The sequence below is a fragment of the Mirounga leonina genome, unplaced genomic scaffold, assembly GCF_011800145.1.
Source record: "Mirounga leonina isolate KUSES-001 unplaced genomic scaffold, KU_Mleo_1.0 Mir_178, whole genome shotgun sequence".
Taxonomy (NCBI): Eukaryota; Metazoa; Chordata; class Mammalia; order Carnivora; family Phocidae; genus Mirounga; species Mirounga leonina.
The window spans coordinates 6,238,646-6,265,919 of record NW_023270464.1 but is presented as its reverse complement, the minus strand read 5'-3'; positions in this window follow the sequence as shown (position 1 = coordinate 6,265,919).

The following is a 27,274-nucleotide window of genomic DNA, read 5'->3' as shown; positions in this document are numbered from 1 at the left end:
TAAATAAATAAATAAATAAATAAATAAATAAATAAATAAATAAATAATAAATAAAAGCTGCCTTTGAGCAGGTGTCCCAGAAGTTGGGTAGATGTAAGTAGACTTTAATTTTCACTTCATTTCCTCACATTGTGTTTAATTTTTGCATGTAAAAGTACATTTTACTTCATTAATAATATATATTTCAAAAAATTCAGGAAAAAAGCATTTGGGAGCCCCTGGCCCACAGAATTAGGGAAAATTTGATTCTCAGTTTCCAACCGTCTCACCCACCTTCTTCTCTGGCCCCATTTGGTAATTTTCCTCCTGTGGGCCTTTTTGCTTCGCATCTGCCCTGGGCTCTGTGCTCCTGACCCCAAGGTTCAGCTGGCCCCATGATTCTCTATATCTCACCCACCCCAGGCCCAGCACAATCTGTCTACCTTCTAAGGCTGCCCTAGTGGCTATGGCTCCCATGCAGCCCACATTTACTCTCTCCTCTCCCCAAAGGTTCCCTTGTTTTCCCATTACCTGCTGTTCTCAAATTCACTCAATTTCACCAAAACAATCTGTGCCTACTCCAAAGCCTTACCCCTGACTTGCACTGCTACCTGCTCCCTCTTTGATGAGGAGAACAAAGGCAAGAGGAACTTAGATAAAATTAAATTTCCTTACAACTTGCAGCCCATTGATAAATACCTGAGACATGCAGAGGGTGACATTCCTCAAGGAACTCACAGCTGCCTTAGTGTAAATTCTTTGCCAGAGACTAAAAGCAAGCTTAGCTTGACAATAGCCAGATCTCCAGGATCCTGTAAGTCTTCTTTAATATACAGAAATCCCTTTGGAGGTTTCCATTATCTCTACCTGCCCTTCCAACTTAAAAAATATATAATCAGTCCCACTTCATATCACAAGCAGAACTCTTTCTGCCCATGGTTGTCGTCCCATGCTATAATAAAAACACCTTTTTGCAACATAAAACATCTCAAGACTTTTTTCTTGACCATTGGGCTCAATGACCCTGTATCATCTTTATGGCCTCTGTTCCTGCCATCCCAAGCCCCATTTCCCAGAATGGTCTGTGTTTGCCCCACAGCAGGGTCCAGTGAGGAGAGCCTATTTTTTCCAGCTGGCTCAGGTCCATTATCTCTTGGTTCCCTCTACAATGTCACTTCCCTGAGAGACCCTTTCTGGACACCCCCTCTCTACCCCAGTTCAGGAAACCATTCTAGTGTATATTTTATGACAATACACACTTCTCTTTTCTGGTGCTTATCACAAGTGTAATTATTAATGATTTATGCAATTATCTGTTGAATGTTCTTTATACACAGCTAGACTTTAGACAGACTGGCTGTAGGCCCCTGTACCAGCAATGACTCATCCGACACCTGCCGTAAAGCAAATGCTCAGTCAACACTTGTTTACAGGAAGTGGTGAAATTTGATGGCAGGTTTCCACAAAAGGCCTGCATTACTCTACCATGGCTCAGCTCCTGCACAGAGGCACAGGAAGAGAGGTCGTCAGGATGTTCACAGGAAGATGATCTTTCAATCTCAAGGGGACAGTTTGCCAGGATTGCTATTGAGTATGGCAACAGGAAAGGGGTGATGCAGGCTGGCCCAACAAGTTTGTGTCTGTCTGCCTTCCTAGTGACATCTGAGGATGTCTCCTGTCCTATCCTCCATGTAGGCAGCTGCAACTGGCAGTTTCCAGGGACATCTCGAGGAGTTGCTCTGTAATTTAGTGAAAATTACCTTTGAAATCCAGCTTTGAGCTGGGAAATAATTGGACAAATATCAATGGGGACATATATACCAGCACTTCAATGACAAGTCAGGGGATGCCTGGGGCGTGCACAAAGCAGCTGGGATGGGCCACCAGCCCCCTGCTGTGCTGTGTGAATGCTGGGTTGCCATAGTAAATACCACCATAACCTCATTTTAAGGAACTACTGGAGTAAAAGTTTGAAGGGAATGAGCTGGGAGGCTGCATAGACATTCACTACAAACTGCAAGCAGACCTTTCAATTGTATGCAGAATTGGTTACTGTTCTCATGCAGAATACTCTGCAAGCAAAGAGTTGAAGTAAGGTCATTGAAACAGAGAAGGAGAGACTACTATAAAGAACAATTGATTTGAGGGTCATTTGCAGAAAGAGGTGAGGTGTAAGCCATGAGAGAGGAAAAGCTCTCAGAAAAAAAGGAGAGACAAAACCTTGAAAAATCTACCTGTGACCATGGAGAAGAGCAGCATAGCACACTTCCCAGACTGCTGAACACCAAACCTTGAACAAGAAAATAACTGTTTTTCAAGTGTCACTGTGAACATGAGGCAGAGGGTCCAGCCTTCCCCTTCTAAATGTAATGATTGATGATCCCAGGGAGGAACTTGGCTCACCCTTTGAGCCTTGCAGTTTGGCTAAAACAGGTTGTAAAGTCAGCCAAATTTTCTTCAGCCTTTATAAACCTCTGGAAACTTTCACTCAATTCAGAAAAGATAGGAATGAAAATGTGAGAATTTGTGAGCAAGTTTCTAAATCTGCTCAATCAACCTCATAGCAAATTAACCAATTCAAGATGGAAGAATAAAAAAGAGGTTCTCACACTAGTCACAGATGCAGGTTTTAAATTTGACTTTTCAAAAAAATCCACACATTACATCAAATGTTGTTTCTCACTTATGTCAGCTACAGGTCTTTCAACATCAACCAAACAAATGCCACTTGATTTTTATAATCCCGATCTCACATTTTTGGCATATCTTGTGCTTTTGGTGATAAATTTACTCTCCCTATGGTGACATTAAAACTAAGAATCTTATGGGATTTTAAAGGAATACCATGTGGAGGGTATTTTGATTACCCAATATATATATATTTTATTCTTATGTTAATCCCCATACATTACATCATTAGTTTTAGATGAAGTGTTCCATGATTCATTGTTTGTGCATAACACCCAGTGCTCCATGCAGAACGTGCCCTCCTCAATACCCACCACCAGGCTAACCCATCCTCCCACGCCCCTCCCCTCTAGAACCCTCAGTTTGTTTTTCAGAGTCCATCGTCTCCCATGGTTCGTCCACCCCTCCGATTTCCCCCCCTTCATTCTTCCCCTCCCGCTACCTTCTTCTTCTTCTTTTTTTTTTCTTAACATATATGGCATTATTTGTTTCAGAGGTACAGATCTGAGATTCAACAGTCTTGCACAATTCACAGCGCTTACCAGAGCACATACCCTCCCCAGTGTCTATCACCCAGTCACCCCATCCCTCCCACCCCACCCCCCACTCCAACAACACTCAGTTTGTTTCCTGTGATTAAGAATTCCTCATATCAGTGAGATCATATGATACATGTCTTTCTCTGTTTGACTTATTTCACTCAACTTCCAGACTTCAAGCTCTATTACAAAGCTGTCATCATCAAGACAGCATGGTACTGGCACAAAAACAGACACATAGATCAATGGAACAGAACAGAGAGCCCAGAAATGGACCCTCAACTCTATGGTCAACTAATCTTCGACAAAGCAGGAAAGAATGTCCAATGGAACAAAGACAGTCTCTTCAACAAATGGTGTTGGGAAAATTGGATAGCCACATGCAGAAGAATGAAACTGGACCATTTCCTTACACCACACACAAAAATAGACTCCAAATGGTTGAAAGACCTCAGTGTGAGACAGGAGTCCATCAATATCCTAAAGGAGAACACAGGCAGCAACCTCTTTGACCTCAGCCGAAGCAACTTCTTCCTAGAAACATCGCCAAAGGCCAGGGAAGCAAGGGCAAAAATGAACTATTGGGACTTCATCAAGATAAAAAGCTTTTGCAAAGCAAAGGAAACAGTCAACAAAACCAAAAGACAACCGACAGAATGGGAGAAGATATTTGCAAATGACATATCAGATAAAGGGCTAGTATCCAAAATCTATAAAGAACTCATCAAACTCAACACCCAAAGAACAAAGAATCCAATCAAGAAATGGGCAGAAGACATGAACAGACATTTTTCCAAAGAAGACATCCAAATGGCCAACAGACACATGAAAAAGTGCTCAATATCGCTCGGCATCAGGGAAATCCAAATCAAAACCTCAATGAGATACCACCTCACACCAGTCAGAATGGCTAAAATTAACAAGTCAGGAAACGACAGATGTTGGCGGGGATGCGGAGAAAGGGGAACCCTCCTACACTGTTGGTGGGAATGCAAGCTGGTGCAGCCACTCTGTAAAACAGTATGGAGGTTCCTCAAAAAGTTGAAAATAGAGCTACCATATGATCCAGCAATTGCACTACTGGGTATTTACCCCAAAGATACAAAAGTAGGGATCCGAAGGGGTACGTGCACCCCGATGATTATAGCAGCAATGTCCACAATAGCCAAACTGTGGAAAGAGCCAAGATGTCCATCGACAGATGAATGGCAACCAATATATTCTAATAAGAAAATGTACTGATTGAATGATCCCATAGTGACTAGAGCTCTTTATTGACCACAAGAAGCAGGTTGGAGACAGAGGCACCTCTGTCCAAGTTAGCCTCTTAAAAAGTCCTTTAAAAAATGAGGTAAACAGGGCTACCTGGGTGGTTCACTTGGTTAAGTGTCTGCCTTCGGCTCAGATCATGATCTCAGAGTCTGAGATGGAGCCTTGCTTCAGGCTTCCTGCTCAGTGGAGAGTCTGTTTCTCCCCCTGCCCTCCCCCCTGACTCATGTGCTCACTTGTTCTCTCTCTCAGATAAATAAGTAAATAAATCTTAAAAAAAAAAAAAGAAAAGAAAAAATGAGGTAAACATAATGAAATATTTGAGGTTATTTTCTCTAATAGATAGAAATGTTTAGGTAGAACAGATGACAGGGTGAAGCAGCAGCAAACTTGCCCTCATGGTGAAATTCATTCCTGTTTTGTTTTGCCCCTTCAGCAGTTCTGAGAACCTCCTAATGCTAGAGGGAAGACAGCTACCATCTTTGCTAGGATAGAAAAAGTAGACAGAAGTCTCAGGGACAAAGAGCTTGGTCGGGGTTAGGCTTTGCTGACTGGTGCTTCAGTGGGGGCAACCCCCTGGTGGCAGCCACAGATGGTTCTGAGGTTGAGTGGACTAGGAAATTGATTCAAGAAGCCTGGAGATTCCTTCCTCCAAACTTATCTTTTGAAGGACAAAAGTACGGGAGACATAATAGCACTGATAAGCAGATCTGACACTCAGCAGGTGCTCCTGTGGTCTACTTGGTCTACTTGTTAAAAGAATGAGATTCCCCAAGACCCTCGGGTCAACCTGGCTTTCCTCAAGACCTTGCCTGACACACCCCACACCAATTGTCTGAAAGGGGCCCTGGGGTCTATTTTCCTTGTTTAGTGTTGAAGTTGGTGCTTCTTCCACATGGTTAAGGACTTGGGACATGAGTCCTTGGGGGAGCTGGTATTTGGACGGATTGAAGAGGAGGAGGTGAATAAGGGAGGACAAGGACATTTACATTCAGAAAGAGATTGATAGAAAAGTGAAAAAAGGTTGAGAGCTCCTAATGTTGATTTACTTGAAAGCTGGACTCTATGGTGCCAGTCTGAACTTACAGCAAAGGCTAGTGGAGGAGAGCCTCATTCTCAACGTTCTCATAGTGCAAGTGTGGGAAGAATCTGGAGTCTCCCAGATATGCAGGAAAGGGGCTCTTTGCTGGGCTGTGTTGGGTGAACCTGCCAATGTCTGTGTCTGCAGGTTCCCATCTCCCATGGTGAGGAGCTAACTGCTAGAAGGGAAAGAGGAAAGGAAAAAGAGGAATGAGGATAAAGAGCAGTGACAGGAAAGGAGAACAGATTCTAGGCAGAGGGACCCGGGGCATGTCCTTCTGGAATAAGGATGAGGATGAAGAGGACACATGCTATAAAGGGAAAAGAAGGAAGGAAGTGGAATGATGTAGAAATGACAGGTGGGTGGAGAGGTGGGAAAGGAAGGGATTCTATGGGGAAACCTTAAAACTAGAATGATGATATTTACCATGTGTTAAACTATCAGTCAGGGAGACAGCCCTAAGCTGGTCTCTATGTCTGGGACTCTAAAAGGGAAGCCAGCATTTTGACAGAACAAATTAAGTTAGAGAGCTGAATCAAGTGCTGGAAAAAGCATTGGCTTTGGGGTCTCATTTTCATCTCTGCCACTGACCAGATGCATGAAACTTGCCTTGCTCATGTCACATGGCTGTGGGCAGGATCACACAAGAGAACATAGGGGAAGGTTCTTCAAAGCGAAGTGCTTTATCAATATAAGCTTATAGTGTATCCAAAGTAGGTATTTTTGCACACATGTAAGTCATTTTCCCAAATATGAAGAAATTGGATTCCTAGAAGTTTATTTCTGCAATTTCACCACTCTTCCCCAAACATAACTCTTTCCTCTTTGTCAAGTTGAACACCTGCATGTAACAGTTGTTAGCAGAGCCCAGACACTTTCAGGCTATCACCGCCAGGTCACAGTGCATCAAGATGAATGACCCCAAGAGTCCTCCACTTACAGATGCCTCTCACAGTACCAACCACTTCTCCCAGGACACTGTCTGCAAAGGTTGGACGAGCCATCATAGAAAAGATAATTCCAACTTTTTGAGGAACCTCCATACTGTTTTCCAGAGTGGCTGCACCAGCTTGCATTCCCACCAACAGTGTAGGAGGGTTCCCCTTTCTCCGCATCCCCGCCAACATCTGTCGTTTCCTGACTTGTTAATTTTAGCCATTCTGGCTGGTGGAGGTGGTATCTCATTGAGGTTTTGATTTGGATTTCCCTGATGCCGAGCGATATTGAGCACTTTTTCATGTGTCTGTGAGCTACCATATGATCCAGCAATTGCACTACTGGGTATTTACCCCAAAGATACAAAAGTAGGGATCTGAAAGGGTACGTGCACCTAATGTTTATAGCAGCAATGTCCACAATAGCCAAACTGTGGAAAGAGCCAAGATGTCCATCGACAGATGAATGGATAAAGAAGATGTGGTATATATATACAATGGAATATTATGCAGCCATCAAAAGGAATGAGATCTTGCCATTTGCAATGACGTGGATGGAACTGGAGGGTATTATGTTGAGCGAAATAAGTCAAACAGAGAAAGACATGTATCATATGACCTCACTGATATGAGGAATTCTTAATCTCAGGAAACAAACTGAGGGTTGCTGGAGTTGGGGGTGGGGTGAGAGGGATGGGGTGACTGGGTAACAGACACTGGGGAGGGTATGTGCACTGGTAAGCGCTGTGAATTGTGCAAGACTGTTGAATCTCAGATCTGTACCTCTGAAACAAATAATGCAATATATGTTAAGAAAAAAAAGAAGAAGAAGAAGGTAGCAGGAGGGGAAGAATGAAGGGGGGGAAATTGGAGGGGTAGACAAACCATGAGAGATGATGGACTCTGAAAAACAAACTGAGGGTTCTAGAGGGGACGGGGGTGGGAGGATGGGTTAGCCTGGTGATGGGTATTGAGGAGGGCACATTCTGCATGGAGCACTGGGTGTTATGCACAAACAATGAATCATGGAACACTACATCTAAAACTAATGATGTAATGTATGGGGATTAACATAAAAATAAAAAAAAATTAAATAAAAAAAGATAATTCCATTTGTTGTGGCATTTTCAGACCTTGGGGCTAGGACCCACAGGTCAAAACTACATGGAAGAAATATTCAGCTCCACACAAATGGAGCTCTGACCATTGGAATTTTCCAAACCTGGACTAGGAGGTTTCTGCAGCTGATGAGCCCCATCTCAGGAGGTGGTATCACTTGGAGTCCACACAACTGTACAGCTTGAGCTTAGTGTTCACAGCATTGTAAAAAATTCAGAACAGCTTAAGTAAAACCAGTGAATCACCAAAGTAGTAATTAGTGAAAATTTATCATGCACACACCAAAAAGACTGTTTGCAAACTGGGAACCCTCAAACCAGGACATAGAATGAGGCTCAGGGGTATATTGTTATAAAGCAGCTTAAATAGTGAGAAAGCAATGACTGTTTATTCTTTTTTTTTTTTTTTTTTGGCTGTTTATTCTTCATGGTGATTGAATACAATATTACAGTTTTCTGTGGTTCCCTCATATCAATCTTGGGAAACAGCTTATCATTTCCAGATGCACAAGCAAGAAATGATCCAGGTCAAGTTAGTTTTGCAAAGTAATCTCAAGCTTTGTCTGCATGATTAAACTGGTTCTATCTGCACAGGAAGACTTCAAGGCTGGTCTACATCTGTCCTTGATTTTAACAATTCCCCCCTTTTGGTCATTCTCTCAGCAGGCTGAGGGTATGACTGACCCTAATAGCATTTTTTCTCAATTATCACTGTTGATGTAGTCGGGCTGAAGATTCACACATTTCCTGTTTCTATTAGTTGAGTCATCAGGCTAGAGGGCCATACCATCACCATCTTCATCATTCATGTGGTTATTATTGTTGATTTCATCTAGTTGTCTGGTCCTGATGGATACCATTTGCATGTGAGTAGCTGCCTGCCTACAGGCATTTAATACCTTTGAGAGTATACAACACAATATGATGACTATAAAGAGAATACATAATAACCAATGAATGAAGAGTTCCCCAGAACAGAGATTCCCAGGAGCCAAGATTTAACCAATCAAATAAATCAAGTGGATCATAATCAGATTTAGGTTTTACCTTTCTGAGTCAATTTACAAATTGCTTTTCAAGTTATTTACATAGGCACAACGTGATGTATTAGCAAACACACACACTCATGATTACATAGGATAGGATGACTATCAGGATATTTCTTTTCAGGAGGAGGTATTGCACCTGGGCTTTCATTGAAATCAGGCCTTTTTATGATGTGAGTTATCAGGTAATTTAATGAGAGGCATTTCTATGGAAACAAAAGGTTAATAGTTTGAGTAAATGATAAATTCAGTGTTCTAAGTTTGGAGAGCAAGCCAGTTGAGAAGATTTTTAAATGTTGCGTTCTAAGCATGTTTAGATGGAGTAAGGGCAAAGAGTGGCCATCACACAGATTTTCCCAGTTAGGAATGTGAATGTCACTGGCAATCTTTCTGAGTGGCCCTATAGCAACAGTCATAAAGATCATATACATCTCTGAGCTATGTATCAAGTTGTCCAGCTTTAGCTTAGCTTTGGGAAAAGGGCAATTTTAGTTGGATAATGACTCCAATCCAGAATACTGGGAGGAGATTGGAAATGTTAATTTATGGAGATCTAACCACATACTAGAGAAAATTAGAAGAATTTAGGACCCAGTCCAGTTACAGGTCAAAAAAAAATCTTCAAAAACAATGAACAGTACCAGAATCTGACATCTATAAGGGTGTATTATTGAAATATATTTTTTCCTCCACAATCATTTCCATTTCCATCACAGACAACCATAGCAAGACTAATTTGTCAACAAATTTAATCTAGCTTTAATAAACTTGGCCTGATTATTTATATAAGTGCAGGAAGAATAATGATTGACCATATAGGCACTTTTAAATCTGGAAAACAAAACATTAAAGAATAATAAATGCTTTAAATGAAGACATAAAAATTATAATCATCTTCATTATTTCATTTAGCCTCCTATAATTAATGCTTGTTGATCTTTTTTTAACAGTTTTATGAATTTTATGAATTCGACAATTTCCATCAACGTTTTAGAAATTCTTTTTTTTTTAAGATTTTATTTATTTATTTGAGAGAGCGAGAAAGAGAAAGAGAAAGTGTGCATGAGTGGGGAGGGGCAGAGGGAGAGAGAGAGAAGCAGACACCTTGCTGAGCAGGGACCCAAATGCAGGGGCTGGATCCCAGGACCCTGAGATCAAGGCCTGAGCCCTAGGCAGATATTTAACCAACTGAGCCACACCGGTGCTCCAGTTTTAGAAATTTTTACCAGCTGTGAATATGATCTTAAAGTTATCAGAAACTTGCATTCTAGAGTACTCATAAGGGTATTTTCCATAAATTTATCTGAAGATGAAATATATTTGTAAAAGCATCAAGGGTAAAACAATAATCGTCTGTAAATGACAAAAAATTTAAAAATGGTAAAGGCAAGATTAGATGAGAATTTGTTATAATGCAACTGATAAAGGAAATGAGTTATTTCTGTGATATATAATGTTTTAAAACAAGAGCTAGAATTATGACTGATAAGATTATATCAGGACACTTCAGATTCCCAGGAACTTTATATAGTTTCTGAAATATTTATACTAATAACTTTCATATAAATATTTCCTAAAGAAAGTTTAGCATCACTTCTTTTTTTAAAAGTATTTTTAATTTTTATTTTTTATTTATTTTTTGCCAGAGGCTTATTTTATTTATTTTAAATGGTTTATATGATTTTGTTTCTATTGTTTTCAGTTTTTTTTTTATGTTATGTTAAACACCATCATTAGTTTTTGATGTAGTGTTCCATGATTCATTGTTTGCGTATAACACCCAGTGCTCCGTGCAGAACATGCCCTCCTTAATACCCATCACCAGGCTAACACATCCCCCCCCTCTAGAACCCTCAGTTTGTTTTTCAGAGTCCATAGTCTCTCATGGTTCGTCTCCCCCTCCGATTTCCCCCCCTTCATTCTTCCCCTCCTGCTATCTTCTTCTTTTTTTTTTTTTTAACATATAATGTATGATTTGTTTCAGAGGTACAGGTCTGTGATTCAACAGTCTTGCACAATTCACAGTGCTCACCATAGCACATACCCTCCCCAATGTCTATCACCCAGGCACCCCATCCCTTGCACCCCCCACCACGCCAGCAACCCTCAGTTTGTTTCCTGAGATTAAGAATTCTTCATATCAGTGAGGTCATATGATAAATGTCTTTCATTTTTGTCAGAGAGAGAGAGAATGAGCGGAGGGGGAGGCAGAGAGAGAAGCAGGCTCTCCAGTGAGCAGGGAGCCTGATGGGGATTCCATCCCAGGACCCCGGTATCATGACCCGAGTGGAAGGCTGATGCTTAATGGTCTGAGCCACCCAGGTGCCCCATCACTTCTTATTTGACAATGCTTTCCATGAAATTTCACATATACAAAAAGTTACATAGCTTTAAAAAACCAACCAACCAACAACAACAAAAAACTTAGTTCTTCTAATAGGGATGACTCAGTTTCTTAAGTAATCAAAGACCTGACAAAGAACACAGAATCTTTATTTTCTAGGCAGATTACATACATCAAGGATGAAGAAATACCTTTGTTTACAATTTCTTAAGAGCAGATCAATAACCTAAGAAAATTTTGTCCTTTTAACGGGAAAAAAATCAAATTTTAACTTTGCACCTGTGTACTTTTGACATTAAATTTTTTCCTTATTTTAACCTAAATAAATCCATTCTAATTTTAGTCAGTTTGGCTATATATAAAAGTCCTTTCTTAAGACTTCTTTTCCACAAACCATCTACAAATTTATATATTCATTTAGGTTTTCTTTTATCTTTTTCCTTTCTTATTCTGAAACAATCATTTTACTTTAGGATAAAATTTATTTTTCTTCCCTTATCAAAAATGCATTTTCATTTCTCATTCCTTCTTTTGCGGAAAACACACATTCTCCTTTGTACATACAGTTGTTTTCATACAACATAGAGTTTTTTCTGTTATTCTTCGATTATTATTATTATTATTATTTCTAGTAGTTTTGTAAAAAAAAACTATTTTGCTGACAATCTCAACTTCATTACTTCAAATGTTATCTTTTCAATTTCAAAAATTTACAAACCTTTTCTAGAAAAGAAATGATGCAAGGAATTTATTACAGTATAATTACAGGTTTGCTCACAGAGAATAGAATAATTGCCTATGCATCACATTAAATGAATATAAACTCCTTCCACATCATATAGTTAAAATAAACCATACAGCTTTTGGAAATTACAGTATGAGATTCACTCATATTTATAGGTTCATCCTGACATTGTTTTGCTAGGCTGGGACTAGACTGATAGAACAGGCAGAGGCAACAGGATCCCCACATTTTTGCTGAAGAAGTTTGTTCTATGTTGAGTGGGCAGAATAAAGATTTGAAAGATGGGACAACATCTTCTAAACTGATGGCACAGCTATAAATATCTGGGAAGCTGCCACCAGAATTTCTAGTCTTGAAGGTTGTTAGAAGAAATGGGGGAAGGTCTTTTAAACAAAAATTGCTACCTGGTTGCAAATCTGAAAAGACAAGGCAATAAAATATAAGCCTATTAAAAACTGGTTATAACCTGGCCTTGAGGAGTTATCGCTGTGTTTTTACAGGACAGAAAGGGTGGCTATTCTTGTATTGGCCTTTTTCAGCTGACCACACAGACCCTTTTGTTGCTCAATTTACTGTGGTATAAGAGCATGGCTTTTAAATATGTTGGATCATTCCATAGTAAAAAATATAGTATAGATATGGCACTGCACATACTACACATATAAAACCATATAAGTAACTGTAATAAAAGTTTTATAGCTGACATATATTTCTTATTTTTATTATATGTCATGCATGCAATTAATTTTGCACTTTATGAACTTATTCTTTAATTTACATATAAATAACAAATAGCTCTACAACAAATCAATGTATAAATTATAGATAAAATCGAAGACAATATATTATCTATAGATATGGATAGCATGTATATTTTCTACTTAAATAAATGCTAATCATAACTCACCTGTGACCACAGTTTGGAGAACAAGAAGTTGCAGTAAATCCATTCACAGTAAGAGGAAGCTTTCCCGGTAGCTCCCCTTCTCACCTTCAAAAGGGTTTCTTGCTGCTTTGCCTACATTCTTCCAGCCCCAATGCACACAGTTTATGCAGAGTAAATTTATGCTTATTACTCTAAGTGTTCTGACATTTTCTCTTCAGTTTATTTTGTATTTTCAGCTCTTCTTCCAACTTCTAAAAACAAAATTGTAATCTTTGCTTTCCAGTGAAAACCAGGAACGAGGCAATCATGAACTGTTTATCACATATTAGCATGTTGTAGATTAGCAAATTTACAAATATATTTCCAAATTTGAGAAGTAAAGTTGATCCTGAACAACATGGGTTTGAACTGTGCAGGTCCACTTTTATGCAGATTTTTTTGATAAATATAGCACAGTATTGTAAATGTATTTTTCTTATGATTTTCTCAATAATATTTTTTTCTCTAGCTTACTTTAAGATTACATTATATAATATATAAAACATACAAAATATGTGTTAATTGATTATGTTATTGGTAAGGCTTCTTGTCAAGAGTAGACTATAGTTAAGTCTTGGGGGAGTCAAAAATTACATGCTGATTTTCATGGGGTGTCTGGCTAGCTCAGTTGGTAGAGCATATGACTCTATATCTTGGAGTCATGAGTTTGAGCCCATGTTGGGTGTAGAGAAAACAAGCCCCCCCATAGTTAAAACATTTTAGGGAATCTAAAGGCAACATAGATTGCACCTCATTCTTGGACCAGGATCTTGCACCTTACTGGAAAAATGGATGAAGTTATGTATAATTTAGAATTGCATTGGCCATTCTGGAGAGACTTTGTTTTAGGTAAGTCCACCTTGAGGGCACCCTTAAAAGAGAGGATCCCAAATCCCCAGGAGACAATAGAATTTATTTTTTATTGCTATGCAGAAGCTTCTAAAAGACAAAATGACCTCAAAAACAGTTCTATAAGGATCCATACACCATACAAATAGAAATAAAATCTTTAGTAAAAAAATCTGGTCATCTGAGCAGATAATCTTAACTTAGTCAGTCTACCAGAAACACAATTTGGATCCAATTCTTCTTCTTTTTTTTTTTTTTTACCTGGGGCATGGCTAAAAAATTTTTAAATAAAAGATATAGGATCTTTGTGTCTATTTATGTGTTATATATGTCTATATATATATATAGATATATGTTATATATATATGTGATATATATAATATATATATAATATATTTTATATATAATATATGTTATAGATATGTGATACTATTTTACTTCTGGATGGTATTGCCAAAATTAATTTGTAAAGAGCTCTATTTAATTGGCTTAAAGAAAATTAAGCATTTATATAAATTAAGTATACTTTCACCCAAATGTTTTTCAGTTCATGTGATCTGGCATAATCTTTGGTAAATCAAAACTAATTTAAATGTATTGGTTTAATTAAAGCAGGCATATCTTCAGAATTTGTTGACAAGAAAAATAACTTAAGATGATGGTTAACTGTTTGATGTCTAATTCAAGCATAATTTTTAGAAACAGTTATTTAAATAAAGATTAATAAGATCAGAGGGTACACTAAGTTAAACTAAATAATGGATATTTGTTAAATATCTAAATCATTTCCAAATAAGATAAACATTAAATGCTAAGCATAAATATATCAACTTTTGGCTTTTTAATTTTTACAGAGACAAAACATATTCAAGTTTTTAATAAACATGATTTATGCCACATTAAAAAAATTATTATGAGGAAGATTATACAGTTGATCCTTGACCCCTGCACAGCTGAAAATCAGCATATAACTTTTTTTTAAAGATTTTATTTGTAAGTAATAGCCAAAGTAAAACCAATGAATCACTGAAGTTGTAATTAGTAAAAATTTATTGTGCACATACCAAAAAGATGGCTTGCAAACTAGGAGCCCTCAAACCAGAATATGGATTGAGGCCCAGGGATATATATATATTTATATAGCTTATAGAGTGAGAAAGCAACACCTGTTAATTCTTCACAGTGATTGATTACAGTTTTACAGTTTTCTGTGGCTCCCTCATATCAGCTTGGGAAACAGTTTGGCTTATCAATTCCAGATGCACAAACAAGAAATCATCCAGGTCAAAAAATTAGGTTTGTGAAGTAATCTCAGCTAAGCTTTGCCTGCATGACTAAACTGGTTCTGTGTGCTCAGGGAAACTTCAAGGCTGGTCTTCATCCTTGATTTTAACAGCATCAACAACAAAAGCTGATGCCAAGATTAAATGTTGGGGTGATGGAAAAGAAAACTTCTGCACTTTCAGCAATACTGTAAATGGTATTATTATTATTTTTTTTCTGTAGAAGACCAACACTAACACTTCAAATCTGGGTGATAGAACCTCTGGTTAAGAGGAAGGCCAAAACAGTAGTGGGTATGTAGGAATAAAGAATTGTATTTGACTCCCTGCCTATTGCTTACCATCTGTGGGGCAATGAGCAGGGCCTTTTGCCATGATCACTCTTGGTTTCTCTTAACATGGCATTTAAATAACTTAACTCACAGTGTTATTATATAGCTCAGTTAAAATTATGCTTGTAAGAGTCCTAAGTAAATAGTGTAAAAGCTAACTGCATGTCATCTACCACCCAGCACTTTTGGGATACATGATATAAATGCTGCATACTAACTTTAAACGATCTCCTGGTTAATTAACCCCAAGAGATGTGGAAATCATTCACTATTGTTCCCTTCCGCTATGAAGGTAAATTCACAAGACTTCCTTTAAGTCTGTCATTTAAAATATATATATATATTTTTTATTGAAAACTACATTACAGAAGATTTTACCTTGATGAAGTCCTGATAGTTCATTTTTGCTTTTGTTTCCCTTGCCTCCAGAAACATATTTAGTAGGAAGTTGTTATAGCCAATGTCAAAGAGGTTGCTGCCTGTGTTCTCCTCTAGGATTTTGATGGTTTCCTATCTCACATTTAGGTCTTTCATCCATTTTGAATTTATTTTTGTGTATGGTCCACTTCTGGTGAAGGAAACAATCAATAAAACTAAAGGCAACCTTCAGAATGGGAGAAGATATTTGCAAATGACATATCTGATAACGGGTTAGTAGCCAAAATCTATGAAGAACTTATCAAACTCAATACCCCAAAAACAAAGAATCCAGTTAAGAAGTGGGCAGAAGACATGAATAGACATTTTCCCAAAGAAGACAGATGGCTAACAGACATATGAAAAAGTGTTCAACATCACTCATCATCAAGGAAATGCAAATCGAAGCTACAATGATGTATCACCTCACACCAGTCAGAATGGCTAAAATTAACAACACAGGAAACAACAGATGTTGGCAAGGATGTGGAGAAAGGGGAACCCTCTTGTACTGTTGATGGGAATGCAAACTGGTGCAGCCACCTTGGAAAACAGTATGGAGTTTCCTCAAAATTAAAAAATAGAGCTACCCTATGATTCAGCAATTGCACTACTAAATAATTACCCAAAGGATGAAAAAATACTGATTCGAAGGGATACATGCACCCTAATGTTTATAGCAACATTATCAACAATAGCCAAACTATGGAAAGACCCCAAATGTCTACTGACTAATGAATAAAGAAGATGTAATATATATATATATATATATGATATTATTCAGCCATAAAAAGAATAAAATCTTGCCATTTACAACAACATGGATAGAAATAGAATGTATTATGCTAAGCAAAATAAGTCAGTCAGAAAAAGACAAATACCATATGATTTCACTCATGTGGAATTTAGGAAATGAAATATACGAACACAAGGGAAAAAAAGAAAGAGAGAGAGGCAAGCCATAAAACAGAATCTTAACTACAGAGAACACACTGAGGGTTGCTGGAGGGGAGCTGGGTAGGGGGATGGGTTAAATGGGTGATGGGTATTAAGGAGGGTACTTATTGTGATGAGCATTGACTGTTATACATAAGTGATGAATCACTAAATTCTACTCCTGAAACTAATATTACACTATATGTTAACTAACTGGAATTTAAATAAAAACTTGAAACAAACAAAGAAAATTACATTACATTAATTGAATTTATGTTAATACAATTCACCACTGATTTTATTCAGGTTTTCCCCATGTAATTTATATTTATTTGTGTGTCTTTGTGTTGGTGTGCATTTAGTTCTTTTAAAAAAGATTGATTGATTGATTTGAAACAGAGAGAGAGCATGGAGGGGAGAGGCAGAGGGAGAGGCAGGACAAGCAGACTCCCTGCTGGGTAGGGAGCCTGATGTGGAGCTCAATCCCAAGACCCTGAGATCATGACCTGAGTTGAATACAGACACTTAACCTACTGAGCCACCCAAGCACCCCTGTGTGCATTTAGTTCTTTACAAATTCATCATCTGTGCAATTTTATGCATCCACCAGCACAGTTAAGATATTTGAGTTTCATCCACCACCATCAAAAGATCCCTCCTATTGCCATTTTATAACCACACTTACTCTCCCCAACCAACAACCACACCTCACCCCATCCCTAACTCCAGGCAACCATTAACCTATCCTCTATTTCTAAAATTTTGGCATTTCAAAATTTTATGTAAATGGAACCATATAGTATGTAACTTTAGGGGGTGGTTTCTTTTTTTTTTTTCCACTCAACATAATTCTCTGGAATTCATCTAAGTTGTTATGTATATCAATAATTCATTCCTTTTTATATTACTGGATATCGTATTTCATGGTATGGATATACCAAATATTGTTTAACCATTCACCTGTTGAAAGATATCCAGATTGATTCCTTTTTAGATATTATAAATAAAACTATGAATATTCTTGTACAAGCTTTTTGTGAGTATAAATTATCATTTCTCTGGGAATAATGCCCAAGAGTGCAATTGTTGGGTCATGTAGTAATCATATGTTTGATTTTATGAGAAACTGCCAAATTGTTTTCCAGAATGACTATTCCATTTTATATTCCCATCAGCAATGTCTGAATGATCCAGTGTTTATCCATCTTCACCAGCATTTGATGTTGTCACTTTTTTTTAACCACTTTGATAGGTGTGTAATAATGTACCACAGTGCTTTCAATCTGCATTTCTCTAGTGGGTAGTGATGTTGAACATCTTCCATATGATTATTTATTGCCTGTATATCTCCTTTGGTGAAATGCACGTTTATGTCTTTTGTCCATTGTCTAATTGAATTGTGTGTCTTTTACTGTTGATGTGTGAGAGTTCTTTATATAGACTAGATGGTAGTTCTTTGGATATACGGTTTGAAAATATTTCTCCCAGGTCTGTTACTTTTTCCTATCTTCTTCACAAGGGCTTTTGCTCAGATCTTGGTTCCAAGTTTGAGAACACTGTCTATTCACACATCATAAAGACTCTCTTCTATTTATAAATGTTTTATAATGACACATCTTACATTTAAGTGCATGGATCATTTTGAGTTAACTTTCTTAAAAAGTTGAGGTTAATTTTGTCTATAGATGCCTGATTGTTCAAACAGCACTGGCTGTATTTCTTCCATTGAATTATTTTTGCAATATGAACAAAGATTAGTTGAACAAATTTCTGTGGGTCTATTTCTGGAGTCTCTATTGGGTTCTTTATTCTTTTCTATTAAGTTATGCATTTGTTCCTTAGGCATTACCACACTGTCCTCATTATTGTAGCTATATAGTAAGTCTGAATTATGGATAGAGTGATTCCTTCCGTTTTATCTTTTGTGAAGATTAACTGTTCTTTTAGTATGTTTCTTTCCATGTAAATTTTAAAATAGGTTTCTCTACGTCTACAATAAACCTCATATGAATTTTCATAATGATTTCATTAAACTGATTGATCAATTTGTCTTGAATTGACATCTTTATTATATTGAGTCTTTTAATATATTATCATAGTATGTCTCTTCATTTATTTAGATCTATTTGATTTCTTTCATCAGCAGTTTGTAATTCTGTACATGTTTTGTGACATGTTTAAGTATTTCATTTTTTTGGAGCAATTGTAAATTGTTTTGTGTTTTTAATGTTGATTTCTACATATTAATTTTTCTATATATATAAATGCAATTTATTTGTGAGTGTTGATCTGCTATCTTGCACAGTGTGGAACTCATCAATTCTAGGAGTGTTTGTTTGTTTGTTTGTTTTACAGATTTCTTAGGATGTTTTACATAGACAATTATGTCATCTGGCAATAGACAGCTTATTTCTGTCTTCCTAATCTATATGCCTTTAATTTTTTTCTTGCCTTATTGCTCTGGCTAGAAATTCTAGTACTATATTGAATAAGAGCAAACATGCTTGCCTTGTTCTCAATTTTAGGGAAAAACATTCTATATTTCAGCAATAAGTACGATGCTAGTTGTATGATTTTTTTAGGTGATTTTTATCAACGAGATAATTTCTTCTGACTCCTAATTTATTGAATCTTTTTATCACAAATGAATGTTGAATTTTGTCAAATACTTTTTCCATATCAATGAGTATAGTTTTCACTGGTTTGATTTTCCATTTTAGCTTGATGATATAGTGGATCATAATAACTGATTTCTTTTTTTTTTTAATTTTATTATGTTATGTTAGTCACCATACAATACATCATTAGTTTTTGATGTGGTGATCCATGATCCATTGTTTTCGTATAACACCCAGTGCTCCTTGCAGTATGTGCCCCCCTTAATACCCAACACTGGGATTGATTTCTAATTGTTAAACGAGTCTTGCATACCTGGAACTAAGTCCATGTGGTCATGGTATATAATTTCCTTTATTCATTGTTGGATTCAGCTGGCTAATATTTTGTTAAGGATTTTTATGTCTAATTTCATGAGACATATTGGTGTTTTGTTTTCTGTTTTTGTTTGTCCTTGCCTGATTTTTGTATTAGGGTAATACTGGCCACCTTAAAGGTGTTAGGATGAAGCCCCATCTCTTCTGTTTTCTGAAAGAGGCTGTGGAAAATTTATTAATTCTTCTTGAAATGTTGGTAGTATTCTCTAGTGAAAACACCTGAGGCTTGAAGATTTTTTTACTTGAGCTTTTAAATTATAGAGTCAATTTCTATATAATTATAGGCTTATTCAGGTCTTCTATTTCATCTTGGTTGAGTGTTGGTAGTTTTGGCTTTTTAGGAATTAGTCTATTTCTTTGAAGTTGTTGAATTTATGAGCATAAAACTATTAATAGTGTTCTTTAGTATTCACTTATTATCCTTTTCATGGTCTCAGGGCCTATGGTAATATCCTTATTTCATTTCTGGTATCGGTGTTGTGTCTTTTCTCTTTTTATTTTCTCCAGTCTTGCTAGAGGTTTATCAGTTTTTTTGAAGGCCTAACTTTTTGTTTTATTTAATTTATCTATTGTTTTCCTATTTTAATTTTATTAAATTCTTTGCTATTTTTTTTTTTTCTTATGCTTGCTTTGGATGCATTTTGTCTTTCTTTTCTAATTTCTTGAGGAAGAAATTAATGATTTGAGACCTCTGTCCTTTTCTAATATAAGCATTTAGTATTATAAATTTCCTTTTCAGCAATTCTTTAGCTGAATTCCACCTATTCTGATATGTTGCATTTTCTTTTTTTTTTTATTATTTTTTTTATTCTTATGTTAATCCCCATACATTACATCATTAGTTTTAGATGAAGTGTTCCATGATTCATTGTTTGTGCATAACACCCAGTGCTCCATGCAGAATGTGCCCTCCTCAATACCCACCACCAGGCTAACCCATCCTCCCACCCCCCTCCCCTATAGAACCCCGTTTGTTTTTCAAAGTCCATCGTCTCTCATGGTTCGTCTACCCCTCCAATTTCCCCCACTTCATTCTTCCCCTCCCGGTACCTTCTTCTTCTTCTTCTTCTTTTTTTTTTCTTAACATATATTGCATTATTTGTTTCAGAGGTACAGATCTGAGATTCAACAGTCTTGCACAATTCACAGCGCTTACCAGTGCACATACCCTCCCCAGTGTCTATCACCCAGTCACCCCATCCCTCCCACCCCACCCCCCACTCCAGCAACCCTCAGTTTGTTTCCTGCAATTAAGAATTCCTCATATCAGTGAGATCATATGATACATGTCTTTCTCTGTTTGACTTATTTCACTCAACATAATACCCTCCAGTTCCATCCACGTCGTTGCAAATGGCAAGATCACATTCCTTTTGATGGCTGCATAATATTCCATTGTATATATATACCACTTCTTCTTTATCCATTCATCTGTCGATGGACATCTTGGCTCTTTCCACAGTTTGGCTATTGTGGACATTGCTGCTATAATCATCGGGGTGCACGTACCCCTTCGGATCCCTACTTTTGTATCTTTGGGGTAAATACCCAGTAGTGCAATTGCTGGATCATATGGTAGCTCTATTTTCAACTTTTTGAGGAACCTCCATACAGTTTTCCAGAGTGGCTGCACCAGCTTGCATTCCCACCAACAGTGTAGGAGGGTTCCCTTTTCTCCACATCCCTGCCAACATCTGTCATTTCCTGACTTGTTAATTTTAGCCATTCTGACTGGTGTGAGGTGGTATCTCATTGAGGTTTTGATTTGATGATATGTTGCATTTTCATTTCCAGTAAGTTATATGTAATTTTAAATTTCATTTGAGACTTCCTCTTTATTCCGTGGATTCTATAGAACTGTACTATTTAACTTCCATGTGTTTAAAGATATTCTATCTTCTTGTTATATATATATATATATATAGTTTGATTCCATCATGGTCAAAGAACACATTTTATATTGATACAGCAGGGGTTATATTACACATGACTTCAATTAACTTACCTTTTTTCAGGTTTGTTTTATGGCCCAAGATAGAGTTTATTTTGATGAATGTTCCATGATCACTTAGAAAAAAAAATATGTATTCTTCTCTTATTTGGTAGAGTGTTTTATATGTCAATTAGATCTTGTTGATTGTGTTTTTCAATATTCAATATCCTTGCTGATTTTATGTCTAGTATTTCTCAGTTTCTGACACTGAGTTGTTAATGTCCCCAATTATAATTATGGAATATTTATTTCTTTTTATAAAGCTATATCAGTTTTGGGGGCACCTGGGTGTCTCAGTTGGTTAAGGATCTGCCTTCAGCTCAGATCATGATCCCAGGGTCCTGGGATGGAGCCCCAAGTCAGGTTCCCTGCTGAGTGGAGAGCCTGCTTCTCCCTCTCCTTCTGCTGCTCCCCCTGCTTGTGCTCTTTCTCTGTCAAATAAATAAATAAAATCTTAAAAAAAAAAAAAAAGAAAAAAATGGTATCAGCTTTGGTTCATTTATTTTGAAGCTCTGTTGTTTGGTGCATACACATTTAAGATCACTAGGCTTCTTAGTGGATTGACCCTTTTATCATTTTATAACATCCTTTTAGACTCTTAGCAATTCTCTTTGCTCTGAAATCAGATATTAATATTTCTACTCATACTTTTATTTTTATTTATTTATTTTTTAAAGATTTTATTTATTTGACAGAGAGAGACACAGCGAGAGAGGGAACACAAGCAGAGGGAGGGGGAGAGGGAGAAGCAGGCCTCCCATGGAGCAGAGAGCCCGATGCGGGGCTCAATCCCAGGACCCTAGGATCATGACCTGAGCCAAAGGCAGACACTTAACAACTGAGCCACCCAGGTGCCCCCTACTCATACTTTTATTGATTATTTTATTGATTTTCTGGTATATCATTTTCCAACCTTTTTACTGTTTTTAGTGTCTATGCAGTTTAATTTGAAGTGAGTTCCTTGTAAGCAGCTCATAGTTGGATCATGTTTATGTTTTTTAATCCACTCAGCCAATCTTTGAATTTTAAAAACTTAACATATAATTTACAAACCATAAAATTCACCATATTAAAAGGAATAATCTGTGTTTTTAATAAATCCAGGAGGTTCTGCAGCCATCACCACTAGATAATTCCAAAACACTGTCCAATTTTGAGTTTATATTTCTCAAAAGAAACCGCATACCCATTAAGGCTTCACTCCCTCTTTGGCTTTCTCCAAGTTCCTGACAAACACTAATCTATGTTCCGTCTCTATGGATTTGGCTATTTTAGACATATCATGCCCAGACTACTAGCTGGACTATTCATGGATGCATAAATAGAATGATGCAATATGTGGTCTTTTATCATTATAAAATGACCTCTTATGTCTTTAGTCATAATTTTCAGCTTAGTCTTTTTTTTTTTTTTTTCTCTTCCTGTTATTAGCTTCTCCAACTTTTTTTAAGGTACTGTTTGCCTGGTATATATTTTTACATTCTTTCACTTTCAAACTATTTGTCTCCTTGATTTTGAAATATATCCCTTATTGACATCATATAGTTGGGTCCTGTTTTTTTTTTTTTTTAATCCATTCTACCAATCTCTGTTTTTTTGTTTTTTTTTTTTTTGTTTTTTTAAAGATTTTTTTTTTTTTTATTTGAGAGAGAGAGAATGAGAGACAGAGAGCATGAGAGGGAGGAGGGTCAGAGGGAGAAGCAGACTCCCTGCCGAGCAGGGAGCCCGATGCGGGACTCGATCCCGGGACTCCAGGATCATGACCTGAGCCGAAGGCAGTCACTTAACCAACTGAGCCACCCAGGCGCCCCCAATCTCTGTTTTTAATTGAAGTGTAATCCATTTATACTAATGTAATTCCTGGTAAAATAGGATTTTGTATCTGTAATTTTGCTATTTGTGTTCTATATGTCTTATATGGTTTTTATTCCTCTATTTTCCCCCTACTGCCTTTTTGGGTTAAGTAGATGTTTAGTGTACTATTTTAATTCCTTTTTTGTTTATTTATTTATATTTTTGAGTTATAATCAGAGTCATTATCTGGGGGATTGTAATTAACATCTTAATTTACAACCATCTAGCCTAGATTAGTACCAACAATTTCAAATAGTAAACAAAAATGTTCTTCCTTTATAGTTCCATTCCTTCTCTTTTTTTAGCTGTGACTGTAATAAATTACATATTTATACATTGTATGCCTAATACCAACTTTAACAATTGTTTTGTGCAGTTGTCTTTTAAATTATATAGAAGAATAAAAGTGTTATAAACAAATATTCCTTTATACCGTTGCCTATATTTTACCTATGTATTTACCTTTACCAGCATTTTTTCATTTTATTTTGCTTACAATTTGCTGTCTAGTGTCCTTTCATTTTAACATCAAGAACTCCTTTCAGTATTATTTGCAGGGCAAGCCAGTTTGTGATAAATTCTCTTTGTTTATCTGGAAATGTCTTTATTTCTTCTTCATTTATTGAAAGGTAGTTCTGTTGGATATAGAATTCTTGGTTGATAAGCATTTTCTTTCGGCACTTTGAATATGCCACCTGTCCTCCATGATTTGTGAGAGAAATCAGCTATAAATCTTATTGAGAATCTCTTGTATGTGAAAACCACTTCTCTCTTGTTGCTTTTGACAATTTTATTATGATGTGTCTCTTTGTAAATCTCTTTGAGTTTATACTCCTTGGAGTTTGTTGAGTTTCTTGGATGTATAGATTATTTCTTCATCAAATATTTCTTCAACTATTCTTTCTCCACCTTTCTCCCTCCCTTCTTATTCAAGGACTCTCATTATGTATATAATGCTATTCTTATGATATTCCTCAGGTCTCTGATGCTCAGTTTAATTTTCTTCATTCTTTTTTTCCTTATTAGTTCCTCAAACTGGTAATATCAATTGACCTATCTTTACATTTACTGATTATTTTTTCTGTCTGCTCAAATCTACTATTGAGCCACTCTAATAAATTTTACAATTTATAGCTTCTTAGTTATATTCTATATTTGGAGAAACATCATTCTCTGTTTCTGTCTTAAGGCATGGTTTTCTTTAGTTCTTTTAACATATTAAAAATAGTTGATGTACAGTCATTGTCTAGGAAGTCTAAATTTTGGGCTTTCTCAGCACAGTTGTTATTGATTTACATTTATCTATTTTATTTAGTTTTTATTTATTTACAATTTGTGTGTGTGTGCACAGTACTTCTTTGTATGTCTCATATTTATTATTGACAATTGGACATTTTAAACAATATAACGTGGAATCCTGGAACTCATATTCTTCTTCCTCCCCATGATTTGTTGTTTTGCTATTTGTTATATTATTGTCTGCTTGATTAATAATTTTTCTGACATAATTCTGTAAAGTCTGATTCTTTTTTTCCCTGTTTTCTCACTGAAATCTTTGCTCATTTAGCTTAGTGGTCTGCCAATGATTGGATAGAGATTTCTTTAAATGTCTGCCATCAATAAGTTTCTTAGACTTGACCAAGAGACTGTGTGAAGATTGGGACATGCCTTCAACACTCAGCCAGGCAGTTAACAACCCAGCTTTAGCTCTCACATTCTACTGGCACACAGCCTCAAAGGACAGTCAGAGATGAGAGGATAGAACCTCTCAGGTCTTTCCTAAGCATGCACACAACCCTGGGCATGCAAAGAGTACATCTGTATGTGCCTATGGTCATCTAGATTACTAGGTATATGCCAGAGCTCTTCAAAGTCACTATGGAAATCACACTCCTTAGCTTTTCCTTTTAAGTATTTTGATTAGCCTGTTATTTGCCCCATTATCCACTGCCTCAGGCAGAAGTTAAACTATTGCCTGTGATTGATTTTGACAAGCACCCCTGGGAAAAATATTTTTAACATTTGGTGAAGTCCAGGTCAAGTCAAACAAAACAACCTTGTGAATGTAGTCTTACAGGGAACCACCAGACAAGTCTCATAATGAAAAATTCTCCAAGTATGGGGATTTGAAGGAGTTCCAATCACTTTCTATCCCTCCTGGTGTTGTCAAGCTGTTGTTTTTTATTGTCATTGTGAGCATTTATTTGCAAGGCTACCACAAACTTCATGAGGGCAGATTGGGAATACTGCAAGACCACTGTTTTTACTGATATTAATGTTTGTTTTGAATAATTACTCCCCAGATTGGCATAAGCCCTTGGTAAATTTACAGAGTTCTGAGAAAGTTGATTCTCACAAGTTTCATCAGTTTTTTTCCTTTTTTTTTTTTAATGGAAAAGAGTTTTCAGATGTCCTTAGTCCACTATTTTTATTGATGTCACTCTGATTTCTGTCTTTTGGTGGTTTAGTTAGACCATTTACATTTAAAGTAATTACTTATATGTTAGTTATTCCATTTTCCATGTTATTCTTTGTTTTCTGTTTGTTTCTCTGGTTCTTCTTTCTCTGTTTCTTTCGTCTTGCCTTCCTGTGAGTTATTTGAGCACTTGTTAGGATTTTATTTTGATTTATTTATAATATGTTTGAATATATCTCTCTGTATATAATTGATAGTGTTCTTAATGGTTTCTCTGAGTATTACAATGTAGATCTGTAACTTATCTCAGCCTGTGGTATCAATATTTTACCACTTCCAGAAAAGTGTGGAACCCTTACAGTTAAGTCCTTTTACCTCCCCATTTTTTTTTAAAGATTTTATTTATTTTTTGACAGACAGAGAGAGAGAGACAGTGAGACAGTGGGAGAGGGAACACAAGCAGGGTGAGTGGGAGAGGGAGAAGCAGGCTTTCCCCGGAGCATGAAGCCTGATGTGGGGCTTGATCCCAGGACCCTGGAATCATGACCTGAGCCAAAGGCAGACACAATGACTGAGCCACCCAGGCGCCCCATTACCTCCCCATTTTTAAATATCATTGTCTTGAGTATCAAATGATATTATAATTTATGTTTCAATCATCAAATCAGATTTATAAAACTCATGAGGAAATGAATAGTCTCTTCTATGTAATCACATTTCTACCCATTTTGTTTTTTCTTCCTTCCTAATGCTCTAAGATTTCTTCTTTTGTCATTTCCTCCTGTTTGAAGATCATCCTTAGCAAATCTTAATGGTAGGTCTGCTAGTAACTAACTCTCTTAGTTTTCCTTTACTGAAGACATCTTTATTTCTCCTTTATTTATGAAGGGTAGTTTTGCTATATATAAAATGCATTGTTGATAATTCTTTTTCTTGAGCACTTGAAAAATATTGTGCTACTTACTTCTTGGTTTTCTATGAGAAATCTGCTGTTATTTAAATTGGTGTTTCACTATAGGTGATGCATCATTTCTCTCTGGCTGCTTTCAAGACTTTTAAATTTTTCTTTTGTTGTTAAAAGTTTAATTATTATGTCTTGATATGGATTACTTTAGGTTTATCCTAATTGAGTTTTCTTAAACTTCTTGGATTTATAGATTTGAGTCTTTTGTCAAATTTGGGAAGTTTCCAGCCATTTATTTCTCTTCATTCTTTTTGCCCTACTCTTCTCTCTCTCTCCTCTCTCTTTGGGGGGATACTTCGGGGGAATTGCATTTAAATGTGCTCCAGCAGGATTCTTAATCACAGGAATCAAACTGAGGGTTGTTGGAGTGGGGGATGGGGTGGGACGGATGGGGTGACTGGGTGATGGACACTGGGGAGGGTGTGTGCTCTGGTAAGCACTGTGAATTGTGCAGGACTGTTGAATCTCAGATCTGTACCTCTGAAACAAATAATGCAATATATGTTAAGAAAAAAAAAAGAAGAAGAAGAAGAAGAAGAAGAAGAAGAAGAAGAAGAAGAAGAAGAAG